The 7,374-nt window shown below is 41.3% G+C and overlaps 1 protein-coding gene across 1 annotated transcript in view; it reads right to left on the bottom strand.

The window, feature by feature from the left end:
- The window catches only part of LOC146455855 (uncharacterized), a 97,213-nt gene that overhangs the window by 35,008 nt on the left and 54,831 nt on the right, over positions 1-7,374 (bottom strand). The gene's annotated exons all lie outside the window — the stretch shown is intronic.

The raw sequence follows: 7,374 nt of genomic DNA, 5'->3' as shown, positions 1-7,374 counted from the left end.
ACGGGAATGGTACATTTATTTCGAAGTAATTGTCCACGGGGAGTCCAGAAAAGAATATCTTTGGACGCGGCCATACTATGCAGCAAATTAGAAGCACGCTTTTCCGGCACTGCTCGGGAAAGAGGACTCAAAACATCTTTTATTCTTTGTTCTTCATCCTCGCTTTCATCATCAGAACTTTCGCTTTCTTCATGTTCACTCTCGTCTTGTTTTTCAATCAAATATATCTTTCTCTTCATATTGATCAGCACTCGTTAAAGGCAAGTGTAAAATGATGTACTAGGCCTGTGTGGTTTCGTTTATAACATTAGCAATCCCAAGGTACTTATAACAGGGGCTAATTAGCCCGCGAGCAAGCTCTCTTGGAGGTGGGGGGCGGGAGGGGGAAAGAGGAGAGAGCTTGCAACGATGTCTCAGGAATTTTTATTTCTGCGTCGAATTTTTCGACGCAAAATGCGGATTGGTGGATATTGAATTTGGTGCTTACGTCATTGCTCTTCGCGTGCGTCGTGTTGACAACACAAAAAATGGTGGCGGAGTTTCTATTTTAAAGGTTGCGAGAATTTCTCTAAATAACTTAGGTTTTCTCTGGAATTAAACCCGAGCAAAGTCAAGCTGCCAATGCTTTACTTCAAAAGTAGCGATGTTCTTGCATTTTTACCTACGAGATTTGGGACAAGTTTGATATTTCAACCTTTTGCAGCAATTGAAAGTCTTAAGTCTAACATCAAACAATGTTAGTTGTTTGCCCATTGCAAGTATCATTAGCGATCACTTGATCGCAGAAGCAAGAAGAATGGGGATGCCTGCCGCTTCGATTGCCGATATTTCAGATGGAGAGGCAAGGTCGGCCAAATTTAAGCTTTTATTTGGTGTTTGGCTCAGCCGAAAAAAATATGGACATCTTTCAGCTTACGCCACAAATTAAAGCTTTCTGAATATTATATTGACTTAAGTCCGAGTGCTTCGGTACGGCGTTAGCAGCGAACTGCCAGTTTTTTAGGGCAACGTTTTTTATAAGCGCAATGATTTCCTTTTGATCTGGCACTCTCACGTCTGCTTTGCTACTTGTTCACAACATCACAAATTTCACACGAGTTGAGTGTTCCAATTAAACCACATTGTCGATATTGAGAATTGCGTTCTCGTTCTCGGAGACCCGGCTGCAAAATTGAGATCCTTCCGATTTCCTTGCACTGCTTCTTTTCACCCTGGCCGGACTGTGTCCAGTTTTCGACATTTTTTTATGTCCAGTAGTTTTGTGGCGTTGACACTGCAATCGGCAACATTCGCTTGACCCTTGGGACGACATTTGTGACCTCGACCTTTTGGTCAATCGGCTTTTAGTGTGCTCACAATTAAGTAAAATCCTTCACTAAATTTTCTGATTTTTGTGGCACTCGGTAGGCATACTCGATCAGAGGAACTATAGTTTTTGTCAGCAAGGATTCCCGTCTTTCGAAGTGTATCTGATAATGTTATACCTTTCACATGTTTGTTTACGTTTGCTATCGTTTCCGGTTAGCGCTGATTGGCCCAATTCTGACAGCTAGGTCAGCAGGGAGACGCGGGGAGTATTTGGGGCGGCATTCAAATTCCTGAGACATCGTTGCAAGCTCTCTCCCCTTTCCCCCTCCCATCCCCCACCCCCAAGAGAGCTTGCTCGCAGGCTAGGGGCTAATACATTTTCAATAAAACCACTACCCTCTTGTACAAGGACTCGCTTCTTTGTTTTGTAAGGGACATTTGATCTGGCCAGGTTAAGTAAAGCATCCTTATATGGTAGCAATATCCGCTTATTTTCTTTGGAGATGGGAATGTGTCCCTTGAGCATATTGTATAAGACTTGGACTAGTGCATGTAGTTGCTGTGGAGTAGCTGTCTTTAAAAGAAATTGGCGCTGATAAGGAGGGCAATCAGCTAACAGCTGAAGAAAACCACGATTGTTGCTCACTACACGAGACATACCTGTAGAGTGAGCTAAGGCGAATGAGTAGCTTACATTTATTATGGTGAAACAATGGAAATGTGGTGGTGGTGGTGGTGGCAACAACAATAGAAATGTGGTGGTGGTGGTGGTGGAGGGAAAACAATAGAATTGAGGAGGAGGAGGAAAAACAATAGAAATGAGGAGGAGGAGGAGGAAAACAATAGAATTGAGGAGAAGGAGGAGGAGGAGGAGGAGGAAAAACAATAGAAATGAGGAGGAGGAGGAGGGAAAACAATAGAATTGAGGAGGAGGGGGTAAAACAATAGAAATGAGGAGGAGGAGGAGGGAAAACAATAGGGGTTAATTCTATATAAATGTGACACATTCGATGTTTTTTTTTCAGTCCACGTTAAGTTTTCCCTAAGTTGACATGAGTTGGTCCTGTCCTGTTTGTAAAAATATTTTTTCCAGGAAAGAGAACATGCAAAGACTTATGTGTAATAAGCACAATGAGTCGCCGAGTTTCACTCCATTCAGAGCTATGCCGTTTTCTCTAGAAAAATGTCAGCGGTTTCGCTTCCAGCATCCTTTTACCTCCATGATTGCCGGAATGACCAGGTCCGGAAAAAAAGGCCTGTGTTCGAACTCTATTGCAACAAGCTTCAGAGACAATTTACCCTCCCCCGGAGAGGATCGTTTGGTGTTATTCACAATGGCAGCCTGTGTACACAGAAATGCTAGTCGCCAAGCCACACATTGAATTCGTCAAGGGAATTCCTACGGGTTTGGAGCAGGATTCCTATTTTGATGAAGGCCCGTTCTGGTCAAAATAAAGCATTTAATTTCCACTTGTCAGTAAAATAATTTTTTCACTGTTTGTAATTAATATTATATACGTCTGAAATTATTTTTGTCTAAGGCCAAATAGTTTAACTGCTATTAATAAATTTTTTTGTACTTCATAATTATTTTTTTCTAAGGAGGAATTAATTTATGTTTCTCGTGATTATTTTTGTTAAGAAATCAATTTTATCCTGGTTTAGTTGTAAGTAAGTAAGTGAACTTTATTTAGACAGGGTGGCCCAATCAGCTACGGGGTTGTTATCCTGAGGGGCCCTGTATACACCAAAAATAATTATTATTATGGTATGAGAAAAAAATTACAATATATATGACTCAAACACTTTTGGGTTAAAATATGATAGAATAGAAAAAATAAATAAAAACATTTGCACACTAAGAAAAAAATCTATGCACAATCGTGTTTCATCATTAGTCGCTTAAAAGCCTCCAAGGACGCTGCCCGTTTGTATGTTTCAGGTAACGAATTAAATAAAATCGCTCCGGAGTATCTAAAAGTTCTCTTCCCGAGGCTAAGTTTGGGTCTTGAAGGATGAATGTCTTCACGCCGACGTGTATTGTAACTATGGAAACTGTGGTTTCTATTAAAATAATCAGAAAGATACTGCGGCACTAAATCATTAAGACATTTGAAGACTAAGATAGATTTGTTCCTTTTCCTGATAGTTTCTAAGTTAGGCCATCCTAGTGTCTTGAGAGCTTCGCTGGTGCTATCTCGTCTGACAATTATACGTGCAGCTCGATTTTGTAGGCGCTGTAATCTACTCTTGCACTCAACAGACAATTCACCGCAGGCCGTGTCTGTGTAGCACAGGACTGGGAACACGAGACAGTTGTATACGCATTTCGCTGCCTTAAGCGTTAAACATGATCGGATGCGGCCGAGTAGACCCAAGCGCTTGTTAACCTTGGTAAACGCTTTACTAACATGCTCTTTCCATGAGAGGCATTCGTCAAGGGTGACCCCTAGGTAGCAAAAATTTCTCACCCTTTCGATGTCACTGCCATGAAGCTGGGTCTTAAAAGAGGCATTTGCAAGTTTCTGTTTGGTACCAAAGAGCATACATTTGGTCTTCGTGAGATTTAGAACAAGCTTGCTGTTTTTCATCCACTGTTCAACTCTTTGGAGGTCTTCTTGGATTTCCGTCATGATGCAGTCTGACTCCGAGCCAGTGGTATATATGATGATATCATCTGCATACATGCTGATATTGGATCGCAGTAAGCACTGTGGGAGGTCGTTGATATAAAGCACAAAGAGTAAGGGGCCTAATAGTGAACCCTGAGGTACACTATAATCCAAGGGAAGGCTAGATGATAGTTCTTTCCCAAATTTTACTCTCTGTGAGCGGGTGCAGAGATAATCCAGGAACCAGTTATAGCTTGGGCCTCGAACTCCATAGTGTTCTAATTTATGGAGAAGGCACTTTTGATCGACGAGGTCGAAGGCCTCTCTTAGGTCAATAAATACAGTCCCTGTCATTTCCTGTTTGTCCATGCGTTCCAGAATGAAGTCTGTAAGATACGTAACAGCAGTTTGTGTAGAATGTTGTTTTCTGAAGCCTGACTGATGTTCTGATAGGACATTGTTTGTAGTTAGGAAGGAGACCAGTTGTACTTGAACCGTACGTTCCATTATCTTTGAGATAAGTGGGAGTACGGAGATCGGGCGGTAGTTGTTTACATCATCTTTTCCCCCGGACTTGAAAATGGGCGTCACTTTGGCCTCCTTCCATTCCTGAGGGATAATACCCGTCAAGATTGTTAGATTTATGAGATATGCAATCGGTTTGACTATTTCGGGTGCTGCGTCCTTTAGAACCCTAGCAGGGATTCCATCGAGACCGGTGGCTTTTGATGATTTTAGCTTGCACAGTTCCTGTTTGACAAACGTTGGGCTTACATCCTACGTATCGGGGTGTGAGAAAAATGCCTACATAAACTACCAGCAATGGTTGTAAAGAACTTATTAAAGTTTGTTGCTGAGAGGTTCTCAGTTTCATTTGTAGTTTTTGATTTCCTTGGCAGGATCTGGCTGGCTAGTTGATTTTTTCTGAAGTGAGCAAAATAAATTTGTTGAACGTAGGAATTATTTTTGTGCTTTTTTCCAACAAGCCTTTGCGGCCGTGCACTTGCCATGTGCAACAAACATGGCGGCTCGTGAACACAGATCACGTCGAGTGGTGTTACGAGAAAGAAATATACGCGGTTTCGCACTTTTTCTGCAGAATCTCAAAAGCGTTCTGAATCTTTTAGCGAGTGGGCAGGTCTTAACTGCAGAGATTCTAAGTGAATCAAGGCATCATTTACTGGATGCATCGGGTACGTTGACCTTCCTGATTAGTGACATAACGAAAGGTGTTGGAAATTCAACCGGTATTTCATCAGTTGTGCTTCAAGATCCTGTTCATAACTTGAAGCATTCATTGACTCAGCTAATTGCATTACTGGCTAGTCTGATTGAAAGCCATGACAATGCCGACTTTTACGATGCCGTTGATATATCTTACTCAGCACCAATGCATCTCTCACAAACAGGACGAGGTCGTAAGCGCTATGAAATAACGAAAGAACAACTTGAACATTTGCGATCACTTTATTTTTCTTGGGAAGCATTTGCTGGCATTCTCCAGGTCAGCGTTTCAACCCTTCACCGGCGACGTAAAGAATTTGGTTTGATGGATTCTTCCTTTTCAGATATATCAGACGATGAACTGGATGAAATTTACAGAAGTATAACTGGTGATTCAAGTACAGGACTCCTTACCCCTTATAGGTGCACTGAGAAGTCAAGGCTTCAACGTCCAAAGATGGAGAATCATCGAGTGTTTACGACGTGTCGATCCTGTTGGAACTGCTTTACGCTGGAGAATGGCCATTCATCGCCGAAAGTATTATGTACCCACTCCCAATAGTCTATGGCATATAGATTCAGGGCACAAATTAATCAGATATAAGCTTATAACGCACGTCTGTATTGATGGGAAGACGAGGTTAATTTTGTGTGCTGCTTGTCGAAACAATAATAAAGCAGAAACAGTGCTTTCCTTGTTTCAGAATGCGGTGGCGACATGGGGATTACCCTCAAGGGTGCGTTCTGACTACGATATGGAGAATTATCATGTTGCTGCTTACATGATACAACATCGTAGACCAGGCAGAGGCAGCATCATTACTGGATCTTCGGTCCATAATTACAGGGTTGAGAGATCACATCGTGATGTTTATTCTGGTGTGTTGGTATTCTATTCTCGCATTTTTGGAGAACTAGAAGATGAAGGTTACTTAGATGTACTAAACGATGTACACATTTTCAGCCTGCACCATGTCTACATTCCGAGAATACAAAATTCTCTCGAGGAGCTTGTCAGGCAAATGAATAATAGGCCAGTATCAACTGAAAGAAACCAATCACCACTGCAAATATGGGAGAGGGGTATGCTGGTGACCTTGCATTCTGGGCATACTGCATTGAGCGAAACTGAAATTGAACACTTTGGAGTTGATCCAAATGGCGTCCTAGCAGTAGAAGATGAAGATTACCAAGTATATGTTTCCCAACCATTAATCAACCTTTCAGATGGACAGATTTCGCAGTTTCCAGACCCTCTGTCAAACGATGGAAACAGCGGAAAGCATCTTTACTTGCAGTGCGTTGAAATTATTAACAGGTCTCTAATCTCTAGTTAAGACTCTTGAAGCCTAAAGAATCAACCAACAACTGTAACATAAATATTTCTCTTCAGTGTACATGATATATTTTGTTCCATATGTGACATATATGTAGATGAAGTAGGCCACAGGAATGTACGGATAACTTAAATTGTTATATACCTAGACTTTCACTCAACAAAATGAGCACTGTGATTGGTTGATTCTCGGTCATGTGCCCCTGATCAAATAAAATGTATCCCGACCGGGATACAATTCTGCAGTTGAGAGGGTAACAACTGCGGAATTGTATCCAACAACTGTTGTTTGTTGTTTGTTTTGCTGTGATTGTTGAAGGGAAAGTCTAAATATATAACAAAGCACTTAATGTAGGGTCCCGAGGGAAACTAGTTAGTTTTGTTTCCCCTGAATCCTGAGTCCTGATGTTTCCAGAGACAAAGTTGGAGGAAACATCAGGGCTCTCATGAAAACAAAGCCAACTGTTTCCCTCGGGGCCATAAAAAATGTATAGTGTTTCCTAGGGAGTGAACGGAAAGTAATTTATTGGGTGTGATTAGAATTCTCACTAAAATGCTAAGGAACAACTAAAAGGCTATCTTATGTAAAACTGATCACCAAAAAAGGGATTTTGATCATGATTTATTTACCGGTAATTTAAGATGAACAAGAAAGCCCCATGTGGACTTGATGTAGACTGAATAAACTTCCACCACCCTCATCCCATATCACCCCAAACGGATGACCACCTGCTCGATAAATGTTGACTATTGCTTGACGCCGCATGTCCATCTTTAAGGGATTTGTTCAACTGAAGTCTTCCTTAAGTTGAAACATATACAAATTCAACGCACAAGCTGAATATCGTTTCAATTTTTTTCATGAGACAGAATATCTATACCAAGATGGTAAGA

The sequence above is a fragment of the Pavona decussata genome, unplaced genomic scaffold, assembly GCF_977016875.1.
Source record: "Pavona decussata unplaced genomic scaffold, jaPavDecu1.1 SCAFFOLD_269, whole genome shotgun sequence".
NCBI lineage: Eukaryota > Metazoa > Cnidaria > Anthozoa > Scleractinia > Agariciidae > Pavona > Pavona decussata.
The sequence above is the reverse complement of the archived record's forward strand: the minus strand, read 5'-3'. Positions and strand labels throughout refer to the sequence as shown.